The 19833-nt window shown below is 36.0% G+C and overlaps 1 protein-coding gene across 1 annotated transcript in view; it reads left to right on the forward strand.

The window, feature by feature from the left end:
* The first annotated feature begins 14025 nt into the window (after window positions 1-14025).
* LOC133531469 (synaptic vesicular amine transporter) overlaps window positions 14026-19833 on the forward strand; it is a 63136-nt gene continuing 57328 nt past the window's right edge. Inside the window, exon 1 of the mRNA XM_061869713.1 lies at window positions 14026-14175. The gene's annotated coding sequence lies outside the window, so the exon portion shown is untranslated. The remainder of the gene's footprint in view (window positions 14176-19833) is intronic.

The following is a 19833-nucleotide window of genomic DNA, read 5'->3' on the forward strand; positions in this document are numbered from 1 at the left end:
TTAGCATAGAGAAATCTCATACCTCTAATCAAGCAATTATACATTTAAATAAAAACAAACTTAGAATAAAAAGTAACCTAAAATTAAAACTACCTACAAAACTAAAATTAAAACCTAAAAAAAAACCATAACATGAGTGACCTAGCCCAATATGTTTATATTAAGCTAGATCACCCAGGTCAGAGCCCTGTGGAAGGGTTCCCATAAGGCTGGCTGCATTCCCCCTTTGGATCGCTATGCCGATCCGTTGGGCGAGGAAGGAGCCAGCCCTACGGTCCCCTGTGACATCAATGATATTTTTTTAAAGTTGCCGAATTAATTTATGAGCGCTTGGGCACCACGGTCCTAGAGTTTCGACTGCAAAAGCCACAAATATATGCCGGTCAGTGAGAGCTATATATTTGCGGCATTTTGCAGGCTCTGCAGCTACGGCCGCCCCGCCCGCTCTCAATGATACTGAGCCGAGGTGAGACGGTGCCAGGGAGTCCACACACGTTGCGTCCCAAATAAGGGACCGTCCAACACTCCAGGGCACAAGAGTCATTCCGTCGGGCCTCTTACCATCGTCACGTGCGAGGCCAGGTGGCTCGAGAATGGCTGGGACGTTGGCACTGACAAAGGCACGACGGAGGATGTCATTGAGGCAGGCGTGGCGTGATAGGCGGCCGGCACTCTTAGAACACGACAGCCCGTGGTGTCCAAGGCTGTCCACAGAAGTTCGGGGCAGCGATGGGGTGTGACTATATTGGATCCCAAGCGAAGACCGAGGGTATTGTTGTCTAGCAATGTTCCAAAGTTTGATGAGGGGAGAGCGTGCAACCAGGAGCCAGATTCTCTTTCCGCCACAGCCAGGATGCGTGCTTTTTCCTGGCTGGTGGAGCAAGAATTTAAGAGGTGTGTATGTACTTGTGAACAGATGTGTTGATCCCAGATTCTCTGGATGGATTTGTTAATGGGTAAATCTCTTCCTGGGCAAGTCATTTTCCATGCGTCTTCAGCCTCAGACATGTACGTCCTCGAAACCACGTTGCCTACGAGGGGGAGCGTACTATGTACTGAGGACAGAAACGCGGGTATAGCGACACCTGATATTTGACGGATACCGAGACCTCCGAATCTGATCGGTAGGGTAGCATGAAGAAATTGGCGATCATTTATTTTGACATTTAAAATTTTTTCCAGTTGAATGTGTAGTCCAATTGAGTCTATTGATGCGGTAATGTTTGGAAACTTCCATAAAGAACTGCAGCGCACAGAATATGTAAATTTGGGAACAAAAAGGCAGGAACGATAGAAGACAAAGCGCCATGTGGGAATTAATTTTCAGGAGACGGTCCGAGAATTCTGTAAAACATTTTGGATAGAATGCGTACGAGTCGTCTCGCTATCTCCTTTCGGTCTGCCTGCACTGCACCCCGGCGTATATTTGACAAATCTGCACCTCAACGTGAATGACACGAAATATATTCTTTTCATTATCTTTTTATCAGGGAAATTGACAGATACAGCTGTGTCGTTGATGCAGTAATAATATCGCAACAGTAATGTCCTCTGAGCTCGATATTCCACACTAATAAGATAAATCGAAAAAATAACAATACTAGGTATTAGAAATATTAGAACAAATTAAATAATTTTCAGAATTTTTTTTTTTGCTTAGGATATGATATTAATTTTAGTTTATAAATAAAAAAAAAAACATTTTATATGGGAAGTACCGCAAAACATTTTTTTTAGATTTTATTTTACGACTTTTTTGGATTGTTTCATTTATATATCCACGCCAAATGATTAAACTATAAGGGTTCCTAGTTACCGTAAAAAGCTCGAAAACTTACAAAAAGACCCATTTCTCTGTCCGTTCCACTTAAACACAGAACCTCCCCCGCCGCCGGGTATTCCAGATCGAATTTCAGCTATTTCCATTATAATTTGCACCCCGGCTTCTATCTCACTCGCACTCGAGGGGGAGAGACGTGCCGTCCCGCTCGGCCACTTAAACAGACCCTTAGAGATGATGAAATGGGAACAGGGGGCTGTGGAGTAGGTATTAGGGGTAAATATTTTTAATTATTGAAGATGAAAATAAGCTTTGTATGACAAATATGCATTGGTATGGTAATAATATAACGTAAATACAACGGAAATTATTATTGTTGACGACTATTCCAATTAGGATATTGAAATAAATATATCAATATTATAGGACATTTTTTTTTACATATCGATCTAGTTCCAAGCTCCACTCCACAGTAAGCTTAGTAAGCACATAGAGAAATAAGTGTATACGGGTGACCTTAGCCATTGGACAAACCCTGAAATCCCACGTAGGGTTACTTCTCAGGAATGTTCTGACGTTAATATTTTTTTAATTAGAACAAAAGGTAATTTTTGTTTTCGTACAAATGTTATTTGCAATAATCGACAACAAAAAGAAACACACTGTGTTAATCTTTGGCAGTGTTTTTGACAATTTGTTCGAAATATTTGATAATTATGACATTTTTCAAAAGTCAGTAGCTTATTAGTGTCATAAATAAAAAAGGTCGAAGAAGGTTCCATACTATTATTTGAGGATGTTACCTTAGGAGCTACTAACACATACAGCTGCTCTAAAGTAAAAAATGGTAATTTGTTAATTTCTTCGAAACCGCTACACCAGTTGTTATGATACTTTGTACACTGGTTCTAAATACTCTAATGCATATATACATTTCGGCTTTGTCCAATGGCTAGGGACATTGTATAACCGAACTCTCTTCGGTCGTGTTTTAATTTATCGCCACTCGTTGCAAATTTCCTATTTTTTTTTCACTTGTATTGTAACGTACTACTACTTCTATTATACTAATTAATACTTCATACCTACAACGTGCTTACGCTATTTTTTGACAGAATTCATCAGAGGTATGAGGGAAAGTGGTCATTAGCCTCGTCTTAAGTGTAAGAGTGACATAAGATTTCTGCTTATTTATATCCACGTATACAATTATTATTTGTATATGGCCGGATTTGGTAAGCTTCGGGCCAACGGACGCCGGTTCAAAGGACCATGTAAAAAGGCCCAAAAAGAAAAGCACTCTTGTTGATTATATTATAATGTAATAAAGGTACAACTGTTTTAAAATCTTGACGAGATTTAGTACCGGCCAGACCTCATGTTTTTCATAAAAATATTAACACCGCAGACTAGGATTTACAACGTACAACACACGGCACAGCGACATCTAGCAGGCAATTTGACAACTAAAATTTACTTCTTGCAAATAAAACTAAGAAATACATGCTGAGGTTGGACACAGGCTGAACCCAATGCCATACTGTAGCATCTATATGAAACATATAATCAAACAAATACAAGAACCTGTATATGACAAATAATATATTTTTGCCTACATACTACCTATTAAATATAACATATTGTTAATAATGCTACTCTTGTGAATTCCCTCATACACGAGAATAGCTCTATATAGGCGTGGCTGTGAGGTTCGGTGTGCGCACGGTGCGCGTCATCGGCGCCTATTGCTATATATATTAAAATAAAATTATTCAGAAACGTCATTTAAATAATTATTGGATAACGATAAAGTTCATAATAAATGTTAAAATAAATGTCTACGTTAAATTAAATTAAATACCAAAAAATCATTAGTTGAATTTAAAAAAATCTAATAACCATCCACACAGTTTAATAAATCATCATCATCATCATCTCCTAGCCGTTTTCGACCACAGCGACTGCGTTCTACCGCTGAGAGCGTCGCTGGTGCGCTCTCAGGTGACTGATATAGCCAATTTTTGCAGCAAATGTGCGACCACACTCGTTGCAAGTCAGCACCCCTCCGACATAATTGTAAAGTATGGCCGCAGGTGGTCTGGCCTTCAGCTCGTCGCGCTTAGCGTTGAGTTCTGTGAGCCGCCTGGCTTCAAACTGACGCACCTGAGTCTGCACAATATGCCTCCAACGTGGACTACTCTCCCACTGGCACTGGCTAGACTCTCCCACTCCGTTGGCTCTATATGAGCTCTCTTCATATGCCGCTTCAACACATCTTTGAACCGCAAGAACTGACCGCCTTGTTTGCGCTTTCCATCTTTCAGTTCGCAGTAGAAGATGCGTTTCGCGACTCGGTCTTGGGACATGCGGGAGACGTGACCGCACCATCGTAGCTGTCGTCTCATTAGGTAGGCCTCTATTCCAGCGACATATTAATAAAAGGTTTGAGGAAAAGCTGTAACTTTAAGCTGGTAGTGACTAGTAAGATTTAATCAATAATGTTTACAATTGGTAGTGAGCAAAAGTTTGTTAAAGTAAGCATTAAATTTCGACTCCACGGCGTGCGCTGTTCGCGCTACACAGCTCTGCACTCCGCCGTGCCTGACTGACAACTGACTGACCGACTGCTGGACTACTTATACATATGTATTCCTGTTTTTTAAGTATTTAACAAGTATTGTAAACGTCTTAGTGCTCGAGATGCTAAAGTATACATAGTAATTTCATTTTAGCTGTTATATATACATCACATATAAATAACGTGCTGCTTTCTTCCCCACTGGGCAGTAGGGTATAATTTCCTACTAGTCAAATCAGTTTCTTTTTTCGAACTGTCAAAACGATTAGCCACTATGGAACTTATATGAAAACTGAACTGTGACGTCACGGTCAAGTCACCTACTTTTTAGGGTTTCGTACCCAAATGGTAAAACGGGACCCTATTACTAAAACTCAGCTGTCCGTCTGTCACCAGGCCGTATCTCATGAACCGTGATAGCTAGTCAAATAAAGCTACGCCGGCTCTAACCCTACACCTCTGACCCGAGAAGATTTAAATCCCTCCTGAATTGTAGGAGGGTATCCCAATGTGGGACCGCAAGAAACTCGGCGGGACACATTTTTTCAAAACATTACATTATAACTAACATGCATAAAAAAATACAATGCAAATAAATGTGGAATAAAATAAAAGATGTAGATTTTAAGTTTTGTGGGTTACTTAATTATATAATTCTGTTATTTGTTTTTTTTTTCTTGTATTATTAGTGAATAAAATGGTATTAAATACCTATTTATCATTCACATTGAATTATATTATATATCGAATGTTGGTGCAAACTAAGCATATTTTACGGCACAGTCACGTCTGAAAACATTGACACGATCGAAGTGCCAAAAATATGTACACACGACCTTATAGCACATATATTAGGGTAGTGTATACATATTTTTGGCACTTTGTCCGTATCAATATTTCCAGACGTGACCGTACGTAATATTATTATCTAAAACGGCAAAATCTCCAATATTCCGTAAGTACCGGCATAAAGATTCATATCCCCTTACATTTTGATAGTTCGCGTCATCAACGATGACGCACAGATTTGTCAAATCTAGCCTTTATTAATATGACACTACGATTCAAGGCAGGCGTCTTCGTGAATGACACGATCTACACGTCTAATACATGTGACATTATACAAGCGAAATTGAACCTTATAAGTGGCGCTTAAGGTGTTTTACTGATATTATGATATTAATAAGGCTTAGTTTGGCGTGAATGTCGGTCGCATTAGAAGTGGTTTTCGCTTGTAGGCATTTCATCTCCAAAATTATAGCTACTGCAGAGTTCGTAATGTTTTAATGATATCTATAATGCCAGAAACTACGCAGATACTATGAGTAATAATACCCAACTGTGAGACTTACAAATAGGCTAAATTATAGAATGTTTTTTTTTCTATTGATCAAGGTCCGAATGTGAAAAGAAATTAGTAAGTAAGTAAATATTCTTTATTGCACCAACAATTATACATTTTACATACATGTAAAACTACAAATAATTTTTAAAGGAAAATAGAACCAGGTAACAACAGGCGGTCTTATCGTTAAAAAGCGATCTCTTCCAGACAACCTTCAGGTAGCAGGAAATGTAGAACTCATATAAAAGTCAACAGGTAATGCAAGGAGCTAAAAATGGAGACTATTAAACACATACACATACTACTTATATAAGTATTAAAATAATACCTAATACACTAATAAATATATAATATAGGTAATATACACCGTGTTTTGATTGAATTCCGTTAACTTCGGAGTATCGGTAAGTAGGTTAAGGGAAATTAAATGGCATAGTTAATAAAAAAAAAAAAAACTTTTTTTTTAAATTTTTAAATTATTTTTATAAAAATGAATTAAATGTTGCATTTAGCGTTGTCGTTACACGGGCATTAGATTTAACTCAACCAAACAATTGAAAACTGTGACATATCAATGTAATTTCGAACATCAATCGTCCGAGATAGTATTTACGTTTAGTAGCAAATGTACACACTCTTACTAAACACTAATCAATATGTAAATAGGCCCTAAGGCAAGTGTACACGCTCGTAAGGGCCTTATAAGATAAAAATTAAATAGTGCGTATCTCCGAAATAGAGTCAATTAGAATAGCGGTGTCTTTGAGAAAGTTACTTAATTTACTCGTAAGCTCAGGGATGCACCCTTGAAATTAACAGAAAAAATCTTACATATATACAATATATAAAATGGAAACTTAAGGCAGAGATAAAAAATATAGTTTAATAATTATTTTATAAATCGCAAAAAATAGTAAAGGAGATACAATACCAATCATAGATATAAGAAGTAAGGAGATTTATAACGAAGCATAATTTCAACGAGTCTCGCTGTCTCCAACTGTCCCCCACCACATCATTAAAGGCGTGGCCAGACAACCAACTCACGCGCTGTGATTGGCCAAACCGCGCGGTGTAGGAGCCTAGAGCGGCGGCACTAGAGTGAGGACAATTCGATAGAGCTATCGATATTTTACATGTTCTGAAAATGACCTTAGAGTTTTGACATATTTGTTTTAAGTAATAATTGCCATAGACTTAATTTATATTCCTTTAAATTTTTGACCTTATTTACGAGCTTAGAATTTTAAGGTACGTGTAAGGTATATTACGTGAGAGAACTTATGGCTCAACAGCCATAAGTTCTCTCACAAAGGTTTTTACTGATAAAAAGTAATACAAAGTTTTAATTTTAAAAAAAAAACATGTACCATGATGCGAAAGCTTGTTTATGCTTAACTAATCAAATTGGTTTAAATTTCAGTAAATATTTGATGGAATATTTGTTTAAATTGTTTACTTTGGGATTGTCGTTAGACGCGAGCGCTTCATTAAAAAAAAAGTTTCAGTTTATTATAGCATATTTCGTCACCAATTGAAAGCAATTCCAGCATGTTAATAAATATATAGTAAGTATAATGCACCATTAAATAAGCTTTTATATCATATGTACGAATAATAAGGAAACAATAATCATAATTATCAGTAAAAATCTTTCTGATAGAACTTTTGGATCGACTAAGTATACAATATACTATTATTTTAAACATATTTATATTCTATCTGTAACTGTAACTGGAAACATTTTTCTTGAAAATGATCCGAACAAATAACACTTTTCTCGCTCATAAACCAGTTAGGGCCCTCTTCCTGTAGCATCTATCCATTTTTCGTTAATACTGGGATTTTTAGGGAAACTGAAAAAAATTGCAATCATGAACATATTTCTTTTTTGACTCACTGTAAACTGTACCTCTGTAAATTCCATTCACCACCGTTTCTTTTTCAATTGTTTACTCTAAATAATTGTATATTATTATTTTCAATTGTAGTATTGTTTTTTTTAACTTGTAAACCTTATTATCCACCACAGGACAGGCTATGCCTAGTGTGGGGGCCAGCATAAATGTAATACTGTTATTATTTTATTTCTGAAATAAAACATTTGTACAATTGTACTTAATTAAATCAGTTTATTTTTTGGCTAACCTTTTCGATTTTTAATCCAAATTAAAAAGTATTAAATTAAACATTAGGTGCATATAAAATAATTGTAAAATTTTACTTGAAAAATAATTACTTTCGTATGAAAGTAATTATTTTTAATGTGTGTATACACTATATCCAAACATTTTTATCGATAACGCTCAAAGATCAATTATATGCACGAGCACCACTCTACTTCGCGGCGTCAATGAAGGGAGCGGTTGGCGGTCGTACCAAGAAACAATAATGTCCCTGTGAATATCGTAAGCGGTTTAATGCATTGCGCCGTTGCTAAGGAGACTACAAATAGTTTTCCATGCCAAAGCGTCAATGTAGAATGCATAGACAAATTGCCACGCGTTTGTATGACAACATGGTCTGACTCAGAAAAATCATATGTCACTGGATTTATTTGTTAAAATGTGTGGTTTTATTGACTAATACGTGAAAAAAAATGTACTATGTAACTCCATGATCCTTATAGTTTTTGGATGCACTCCTATTTCGACACAAAATAGCGCTATAATTCGGCATTTCAATAAAATTGACGCGCACATTGTTCAATGACAGCTAAGTTGCTAATGTCTTACGGCGGGCCGGTATGGCCACGATGTGGCCATGTCGCGGCGACACGCGCCACGCCTCCGTCAGCCATCTAGTACTTTCTATGATCTGAGATACCAATGCAGCGCGAATCACGACACGTTGTTGTGCATCTGCGAAGCATTTCCTCTACATACAGGGAAAGCTATGTTATTGGCTACGACCGTAGCTCAGCGGTAAATGTGTTAATGACATAAGGCACCATTCATTTATTACGTAAGAAGATTTTTGCCAGTTCGTGGCTTGCGAAAACCAAACGGTCAGCATACGTCCTCGGCCCTCTAGTATACAGTAACGGCCCGATTCGAAGAATGAGATACGAGTTTTACATAAATTCTCATTTTATCTAAATGTTGTGTCGTTTGTATGTCGCATAATTGACAGAAGCAGCTCGATTCGGGCAACTAATGTCACTTTGACGTTAGAAATTTCGTAGATAGATCTTATTGGGATCACAGCGGAATCGAAATAAATGTAAATTATGATATGTCGTTTAGTTATCGATCTTTCCAAGATCTTAAACGTGTCTTTATCATTCCTCGTATCGGGCCGTAAGCTACCGGACAGTATCAGGGATGCACCGTCCTCGCCTATATTTAAAAGCAGACTTAAGAAATGGCTGCTGCAGGCACAATTATTAAATTAATCAAATAAGTCATAATTTAACAAGTACTGTTCTGTCTTTCTTTTCTTTTCATAAATTAATAGAAATTTGAAAATTTTTGCATCTTTGTGATCTTACGTAAGAACTATGAAAACCCCCTCCCCCCCATGTAAGAAAAATAAGACATCTTCGACTCCCCTCCCTCCTTAATCATCTTACGTAATAAATGAATGGTACCTAACAAATTAAAAATTCCCTTTTTTGAAGGTGGATTTCCAGAGGTAAATTTTCATATCAAAATTTCGTAGTAAAAGTGTAGCGAGAGCTACGCGAGTATATGCAGTTAGTGCTACGCCGTAGGCGTCTACGACGTAGACGTATAGTTCGTGTCATCCACGATGACGCGTAGATTTGTCAAATCTAACCTTTAATAACATTACATTACGAGCTACGGCAAGCGTCTTCGTGATCGCTTCAGTTATCAATTAATAAATTTAAGAATCATGTAAAGCGTAAACTTATTTCTAAAGCTTATTATACCACATAAGACTACATGAATGATAAAACAACGTGGGATTAATTCGGATTCGAAATTATTAATTATTTATTATATTTGAATAATGATGATGAAATGGATATCCCAATGCATGTACTTCCTTTGTTGTTTTTAATTTTTATTATATTTGTTTGACATTTAGAATTTATTCTAGAAACAATCTAGACTAGTATTTTTTATACAATTGTTTTTTTGTATGACGATATTTTGTGAAATTTTTAGTATTAAATTTGATCTATGAATTATATTCATTAGTATTATATATGGAATAATATTTACAACATCAATAAATTGCTCTGATAATTAGCTTAAGATAATTATATGTAATACTGTCTTACTATTCATAAGTGCTTGTTGCTAGGCCTACATGAATATATGTAGTATATTTGAACAGTACCCCTAGTGTAACTTTGATCGACATCATAACGTGACGAACGCGTTTGCGTTAAGTCTCATTTTGTATAGGATTTTGAGTTTCCAAAACGTCCCGCTTGGCGCGCTCTTTCGAAATCCAATACAAAATGAGACTAAACGCAAACGCGTACGTCACGTTTGGAAATCGAATTTATTTACACTAGGAGTACAGTACCCCTAGTGTAAATATTTTCGACAGCGAAACGTTACGTACGCGTTTGCGTTAAGTGTCATTTTGTATGAGATTTTTGACTTTCCAAAACGTCCCGCTTGGCGCGCTGTTCAAAAACTCATACAAAATGAGACTTAACGCAAACGCGTACGTCACGTTTCGCTATCGACAAAATTTACACTAGGGGCACTGAACTGAACTGAGTGACACGAACTATAGCTTCAAAAGTTTTCACCGAAAAAAAAAATTGCCTTTTCTGCACACGACACGTTATTTATCCTTACACCTTAGTGAAAAAAAAAATACAACGAATAAGTAAACTTTTATTGATTACTTATATGTACATATACTTAATAATTGCGAGTTTCCTTTAAACTTGAATGTCTGTGTGTCTGTCTAAACCAAGTCACATAGTAGCAGCGACACAATTAAAAAGGCGTTTTTCACTAAGTTATATCAGAAACAGATTTTCACAAAAAATGTCTTTATCTCTAAAACATGATCGATTTCAGGAAACTGTATGAAAATTATGAAATTTTAGTCTCTAAATGCGGTCAAGAATACACCTCTAACGGGTTTTACGGGTTTAATTGGCCCACGATGTATATATCCCTCGCGTAAAATGATAGTTCGTGTAGCAGTTTATTTATTTATTTAAACATTATTGCACAATACATGAAAGTAAAAATGGCGGACTTAATGCCAAAAGGCATTCTCTACCAGTCAACCATGGGCTAAACCGAAAGCTTGAGGTAGTAGGGTCAAACAGATTATAATTAAAAAGATTTTAATACGAAATCATATAATACAATATATAAAAAAATAATATGTACAGAATAAATAAATATACATACACACATATACATATAATAAATATACTCGTAAAGTTCCTTCAAGACTATTGGAATAAATTAAAGTTTTTAGTTGTTTTTTTTCTAATACTACATTAATGGCAAATAAGCATACGGCCCGTCTGATGATAAGCAGTTGCCGTAGACTATGGACGCCTGCAACTCCAGAGGTGATACATGCGCGTTGCCGACGCTACCAATAAAAGCAATTGGTACCAGTAAATACCAATTAAAGTACAGTCAAGGTATTAAATATCGAGACGGACAAAGTGCCAAAAATATGTATACACGACCTTATTGCCTGTAAATAAAGGTAGTGTGTACATATTTTTGTCACTTTGTCCGAATCGACATTTAATAGCTTGACTGCCTGCCGAGGGGTTTTCAATATATTATTTTCAAAAGACCGGGCAACGTACATGTGACACCCCCGATACACTTCTATAGCCTACGATATCCACTTTCGATCGTACGCTTGTTTGCCACCGTATGAAAAACATAGGAGCCATAAAACCATTTTCGCCCATTTTATCTTATCTTATCTTAAACCGCACTATATTCTCCTACAATGAAATGATGGAATTGTACTTAATGGTGGAGCGAGACGGCGATACGTGAGGTCACGGGTGCGAGGGAGATGAAGATAGAAATTAAGGACCAAAGCCGACTACGCGAAGAAGGATGTAAGTGAGTTTTGCTGTAATTTTTATTATAAGTATTTGCTTAACTTGCAATGATTTTTTTTATATACCACGGTGGCAAACAAGCATACGGCCCGCCTGATGGTAAGCAGCCATCGTAGCCTATGGATGCCTGTAACTCCCGAGGTGTTACATGCGCGTTGCCGACCCTTTAAAAATCTGTACACTCCTTTTTAGAAGAACCTCAAACTGTAGACCCTCGGGAAAACCTCGGTAGGTAGCTCATTCCACAGCCGGAGCGTGTATTATTTATTTAGTCTGTATTTAACAGTACAAATGGCTGACTTAATGCCTTGAGGGATAGATATAGATAGCTCTACTAGTCAACCAAAGGGATAAAGTAGGTGCAGGCACTAGGTACAGGGGTTTTAAACGAAATGAATTTGTAACCAAGACATTAGTTGAATATTAAGTTATATTGATAATCTAACACAAATCAAACCAGTCCCACAGTAGGCTCAATAAGGCTTGTGTTGTGGGTACTAGGCGATATGTATAATATATAGCATATATCTTTAAATACCTATACACGGTGTTAATTTTAAACTCCGTTAACTTCGGGGTATGATTATGCAGGTTCATTTATGGAAATTGAATGGCAAAGTTACATAAAAAAATCTTTTTTTGTAATGAAATGCTGCATACAGCGTTGTTGTAACATGGGCATGCTATTTAACTTAACCAAACAATTGAAAACATATCATTATCATTCTAAACACTAATAAAAATGAAAGCAAACCCTAAGGCAAATGTACACATTCATACGGGCCTTATTAGATAAAACTAGTAACTGGTGTATATAAAAAACTTGTAATAGATGTACTTAGAGACAATAACTAAATGTAACATCTACTGATATGAAGCGAAAAAAAAAAGTAACTATTCAATATTAATTAACGTAACACTGCATGCACTGTTAACTGTTAAGCGTTAAAGATTATTTTATCTTCTTCATGAATTTATCAATGTCAATGTCTCCCGGAGCCTTAAGCTCCAGTGTTGTAAAACTTATTAAAAAAATGCTCGGAATATCTAACTAATTGTACCTAATTAATAAGTGGTGAACGGTGTTGGTCACACATACTGTAAACAGTGTTTAAAATACTTTATATTTAAGCCTTTCTTGTAGTGACTGTTTGTTTACCTAAATAAATAATAAAAAACTAGATTTTTTATTATCTCCGAAATGGAGTTAATTAGAATAACGGTGTCTTTAAGAGCCCATGAACGTGCTCACTAGCGCCACTGGAAAATAATTGTGATTGTTTAATTATAACGATAAATATTTAAAAAAGGGGGGCGTTACGTACTGTATTTTGTATTTAAGTACCTCTTTAGATCAGGAATGCACCCTTAAAATTATAGGAGTTTAAAAAAAATACCGTGTATATATAGTAAACATCCATAACTCAGGAACAAACATCCGTGATAAACATAAGTTACACAAAAAACGTGCTCTTACCAGATTTGAACCCAACACCTCCTTTGTAGGCAGGATCGCTACCGGCTCTACAGCTACTCGTTAAAAAAAAAAATCGGATGACACAATCCATATTTTGTTAGTTACAAATATGTACATGTGTGTGTGTTAAAACATATACATTTGTTTAGATCAAATCTTAATCTAGAACGACTAAAAGTTTTTGCTTCTAAATAAAGTGGAATACTTACTACAGGGCTACAGGTTTCTCAAGAGCATTTTTGCTTAGCAGCTAAAAATCTGGCCCCACTGATCTATATGCTTAAAACCTACACTTTGTTTATTATATTGAGTCGGTGAACTAGATAAATATTGAAGTGGTACCTAGAGAAAATAATATTCATAAATGAACGAAGTATTTATTTTTCTTATCATTTACGGAATTGTAAAATATTTAGTTTTCTTTTTCTTATCATTTACGGAATTGTAAAATATTTAGTTTTCTAAGTGTAACAAAAACAGACTTAAAAATACACAACACACTTACAGTTACAGCCTTTTCCACGGAGCGCCACAAACGCGCACTTTCAGCGTGAACTTATCGAAAACCTGTAGCTTTTGTCTCTTTCCCACCCAAAACCCAACCTTAAACCTACCTCACTAAAGTCGAAAATCCAACAACATTGCATCACTTTAATAAAACTCAACACCCACAACCTAAAAGCAACTTTAACAGTGAAACTATAAAGTCCAAAATCTAATGTGCAGTATGAAACTGCTTGATAATGTCAGCCATCTTGTTTTGAGCCCCCCCGCCCCCCGCGCCTAATGCGTTCTCCTCAGTATAAAGGAAACGAGTGAAGTAAGTCACAGGTCGATATAATCTGGTCGGAGTCTGGGTAAGAACCGTTCTTGCCATAATTTCCAGTCGGTCTTCGGACCTCGGGCCGTCAAGACGTGGTTTTAGTATATTTTGTGTTTTTTTTAAATGGGGAACTGGTAAAATGTAAGTATTATTTATAAAACTATTGTAATTCTGATGTTTTTTGAACATATTGATTGAAAGAATACATGAATTGTGATTTTTTCAATGATTTACGTGTAAGAAAACTTTAGTTAATTCATTAGATGGTATAATTTGATTGCTTGACTGAAAAACGTAATTATCTAGCTTAGCCTGGTCATGTTTAATTTCTTTAATTAAATCGTTTTAAATAGGGAATTAGAAAAAAATATTTTAAATTACTCTGTCCATCAAACGATTTTATTACGTAAAATTGCGATCGGCTTTTTTACCAACTCGCAAAGAAAAGAGGGTATATTTTCGAGTCTGTATAATATCTGTTTGACAGTGAAAATGTGGACTTATTTTTGACAGTTAATTGATATCTGTAAAATTTCTACCGCTGCTAGCATTAAAAGTTGAATTCATAGGTATTCGTCTTTTCTGTTTTCTACGTGTTTTTTACCTCTGTGATAAAAATACTGCAATTCGTATCAACAATATTAACAAATTAAAACTATGTTTTTTCTCCAGTCATGGAAATGGCCAAATTTCTTTGAAAACAGACAGAACTTCATCATTTATTCAGCAAATAGGCCACAAGGGCACTTTTACACGTCAACATGGAATTTACATACAAACAAAAACAAGCAAAATGCAAACTAAAGTATTATTGTTTGAAGTAAAAGTAAGTAAAGTATTATTATTACTTAGAGATGTATAAAGTCTCTAAATGTCGAATTACAAGCAAAATGCAAACTAAAGTATTATTGTTTGAAGTAAAAGTAAGTAAAGTATTATTATTACTTAGAGATGTATAAAGTCTCTAAATGTCGTATTACAAAAAAAAACTATAATAATAATTAAAAAAACGCAAACAGTTATAAAAAAAAACCGGCCAAGTGCGAGTCGGACTCGCGCACGAAGGGTTTCGTACCATCTATAAAAAGGCAAAAAAATTAGGTTTGCTGTATGGGAGGCCCCTTAAATATTTATTTTATTCAGTTTTTAGTATTTGTTGTTATAGCGGCAACAGAAATACATCATGTGTGAAAATTTCAACTGTCTAGCTATCACGGTTCATGAGATACAGCCTGGTGACAGACGGACGGACGGACAGCGGAGTCTCAGTAATAGGGTCCCGTTTTAACCTTTGGGTACGGAACCCTAAAAGCTGACAAGTGCGAGTCGGACTCGATCACCGAGGGTTGGAACCCAAATTTAACTTTTTTAAATGTTCTACAAAGACATATACACCGTGTTTTTTTTGATTTGCGTTAATTTCGACGGTGCATTCCTGAGCTTAAATTAAGTAACTTTCTCAAAAACACCGATATTCTAATTAACTCCATTTCGGAGATAATCAATCATAAATTTTTATCATATAAGGCCCTTACGAGCGTGTACACTTGCCTTATGGCCTGTTTACTTATTGATTAGTGTTTAGTGCGAGTTCATACATTTGCTACTAAACGTAAGCACTATCTCGGACGATCGACGTTCGAAATGACATTGATATGTCACAGTTTTCAATTGTTTGGTTGAGTTAAATGTAATGCCCGTGTTTCAACAACGCTATATGCAACATTTAGTTACTTTTTATAAAAATAAAAAAAGTAAAAAAAAAAACAAAAAAATTTTTTTTTTTTGAAAATTAACTATGCCATTTAGTTTCCTTAAACGTACTTACCGATACCCCGAAGTTAACGAAATTCAATAAAAACACGGTGTATAGTTTTCAGATTTAAAATAGATAAATAAATATTTGACCTAGCCCCAAACTAATCAAAGCTTTTACTATGGGTACAAGGCAACGATATTCATACGTATATAGATAAATAGGGGCGGAAAGCACCGAAATTTTAAAACGTAATAAATATAAGAGCCTCGGTAGGGAGTACTATTTTGTACCATTTCGCGTTGAAACTCTAAGTCCATGGGGTCCCAGCGCGCACAAGTTTTTTTGGTAAAATCGCGAAACGTCTGGTTGACGTAACTGGTGACCGAAGAGCTGGCGGCTTCCTCGCACAACGAATCAGTATTGCGATACAACGAGGAAATGCCGCCAGCATCCTTGGTACAGCATCCTTCAAGGGCCTATTTTAGATTTAAGCTAGTTATAATTATCCTCTGTATATACTGTACCCTGTTAATGTAAATAACATAATAAGTTAAAAGTATTATGTATTTAAAAAACCGGCCAAGAGCATGTCGGGCCATGCTCAGAGTAGGGTTCTGTAGTTACTCTTCCGTCACAATAAGCTAACCTGGAGCTTAAAGTATGGTAGATTGTTAACCAAGGGATGAACTGTGGGTGTACATCTTTTTACTATGAAGGGGAAACTTTTTGCGATAGCTCAAAAACAGCTAAACTGATCATATCCGCTATAGTTTTCATTTAATGTCTTTCTTAAGCTCTACTTCCAAGATTTTTTTCATATTTTTTGGACCTATGGTTCAAAAGTTAGAGGGGGGGGACACATTTTTTTTTCTTTCGGAGCAATTATCTCCGAATATATTCACTTTATCAAAAAATGTTTGTTGAAGACCCCTATTAGTTTTAAAAGACCTTTCCAACGATATCCCACACTGTAGGGTTGAAGCAAAAAAAAATGTTCACCCCCACTTTACGTGTAGGAGAGGTACCCTAAAAAAAATATTTTTTTAGATTTTATTGTAGGACTTTGTCGGCTTTATTGATTTATATATCCATGCCAAATTTCAGCTTTCTAGCACTAACGACCACGGAGCAAAGCCTCGGACAGACAGACAGACAGACAGACGGACATGTTGAAACTATAAGGGTTCCTAGTTGACTACGGAACCCTAAAAAAGATAAATACAAATACTTACATACATGGAAATGGACCAGCTAAAATGTATGAAACAGCTACAATAATTTTTCAGGATTTCGGGGTTGGTCCCATAGTAAAAGTTGCCCAGTATAATCCCAAAACCTCCCTGGCAACGGGAATGCACATATTTTTTGGCCACCTTGTATACTAAGTAGGTTACATCAGAGCCCCTAGTGTAAATTTATTCGATAGCGTGACGTGACATACGCGATTGCGTTAAGACTAATTTTGTATGGGATTTAGAAACAGCGCGCCAAGCGGGACGTTTTGGAAACGCAAAATTCATAATCCTATACAAAATGAGACTTAACGCAAACGCGTACGTCAATAAATTTACACTAGGGGTACTGATATATAAATTGAAAGTACAAAGGCAAATTTATCCCTATTTATTTATTCAATGACATGAATAATTTCTTAGAAATATAATAGATATTGAAATCCCTATTCCCCTATTACGGACTAAGCCGGAGATAATACACTCCCTAGAGAAATCTTGGAATTGAACGCTTTAAGAGGATACGGCAGCTGAGATTTAAATATTTTCGGTGAATATATCCGTCTCGCTAACGGAAGCGGCTCCTAAAACTAGTGCGATAAGGACAACGCCAGGTTAGGCGAAAATGCCCGCGTAAAAATCTCAAAAAACGATGTTTCGTACTCGACTGTTTCCTCCTCCAAAGCTTAACGAAATGTAACGAAATTTTGAGATCTAAATGGTAATTAAATTATCTGTGTCGGACTGTTTTGCTTTTTAGGCTAATTGATTTCAGTTTCGGATACCATGGTTCTCTTTGCGGCCTAGTAAATTAGGCCGTTTTTGCGAATATTTGAAGAGCACTAGCGCCATAAGAAACAAAAACATTAAAAAAAAAAACAGTCCGAAGTCCGACACAGATATTAATAATAATTTGTGTTGAAAAAATCATTGCTCTAGCTTCATAAACCACGGAGGAAACAGTCGAGTACGTTTGTACAGAGAAACTTAAGACTCTTAAGAGGACCGCTTCTCCATACAAATGTCCTCATTTTCCTCTCTGTATATTAAAATTATAGAAACGATATTTACACATTTTAAAACATATTTAAAACCGGGTTCCAATTTCAAAACCTTTTTGGTCGCGTTATCGGGACCACCCACCCTCGGTATAAATTATGCGGCGATATATTTGAGGTTATCTTGACGTTCGTCTGGTTTTCCACAAATCCGGTCACATATCGGCCTGGTCAGGTGCCAATTCACGTGTACCGGTACCTATTTTAAGAACAGAAATTTAAATAGGTTATTTACACTATAGACAATAATAGTTTATTTTTAAAATTAAGGTGCAGGGCGTTCAGATGAGTTTTTGAAAAATGCTCTAGGATGAATTGATTACATCTTAGAATATACTGTAACAAAGCAACAAAATTTACGCAGTTACATATTTATGAATTAAATACCTCCTTGCTTGGTAAAATCGAAATGAGATTATGATCGCATTTTTGATATTTGACAGGCAATCTTTACGCTTACCACATGTGATTAAACTCATTAATAAATATAAATAAATATATTAAGGACATTTTTACACAAATTGACTAAGTCCCACAGTAAGCTCAATAAGGCTTGTGTTGTGGGTACTTAGACAACAATATATATAATATATAAATATTTATACATAAATACTTAAATACATAGAAAACACGTATGACTCAGGAACAAATATCCGTGCTCATCACACAAATAAATGCCCTTACCAGGATTTGAACCCGGGACCATCGGCTTCATAGGCAGGGTCACTACCCACTAGACCAGACCCATGTTCCTAAACATGTAGTCTATGCCAGCTTTCACCGTAGCCTCACACACACACGCAGCCACATTTTTACGTACGATTAACAAGGCCATGTCGATTAACTATCGGCATTTTTATTTTTTTTTTATTTTATTTGTAAGGTTGTAAACTACCTAAAATAAACAGATTGAGCTTGATTTGATATTACAATAATCAAGCGCGGAAATCCATGGTACACCGGCCAAAACCAACTAAAATATGTTTTCCGCAATAATTCATTTTATTAAATTATAAAGCATTCTACTTATATCCATTAGCATTTCCATTATTTTACTTTTAGTAAACATATCGAAGTTTCAATCGCTATTCCGTTCCGCTGTGTGGGGATTATCGATATATAACATGATTAAAATCGACAAGTCGACATCCCTAAAACATGCTCATACACATTTATACGCACACATACACAGCTTGAGTATTATATTATGTACTGAGAACAGACAGCGTCGGGGCCTCGCATTGACCAGGGGGCCTACACCGAAATTCGCAAATTGCGGGGATCTTTCTCTTTTACTCTCACTAAGACGTAATTAGACTGACATTGATGTCCGCAATTGACGAACTTCGATTTTCGCGGTTATAGCCCTGATACGGACATTTTCGTTAGCGTATGCGTAACTTATTTTCTATACATCTCACTCGTACTGGGGCTCATTTCTTGAACGGTATTATTATTATTAGTCCACAAACTGTCAAGTCGTATGGGTTACCATGGCAACACACTAATTATATTAGACTAATACCGTTCGGGAAATGGGGCCCTGTGAAGTCGTATGGGTTACCATGGCAACACATTAATAATATTATACTAATACCGTTCGGGAAATGGGGCCCTGTCAAGTCTTATGGGTTACCATGGCAACACATTAATAATATTAGACTAATACCCAGAGCCCGTACATTTCATGCCGCTGACAGAAAAATGACGTCACGCTACATAGGGTATGATTCCAATTAGTATTTTCGTA

The sequence above is a fragment of the Cydia pomonella genome, chromosome 25 (genome assembly GCF_033807575.1).
Source record: "Cydia pomonella isolate Wapato2018A chromosome 25, ilCydPomo1, whole genome shotgun sequence".
NCBI lineage: Eukaryota > Metazoa > Arthropoda > Insecta > Lepidoptera > Tortricidae > Cydia > Cydia pomonella.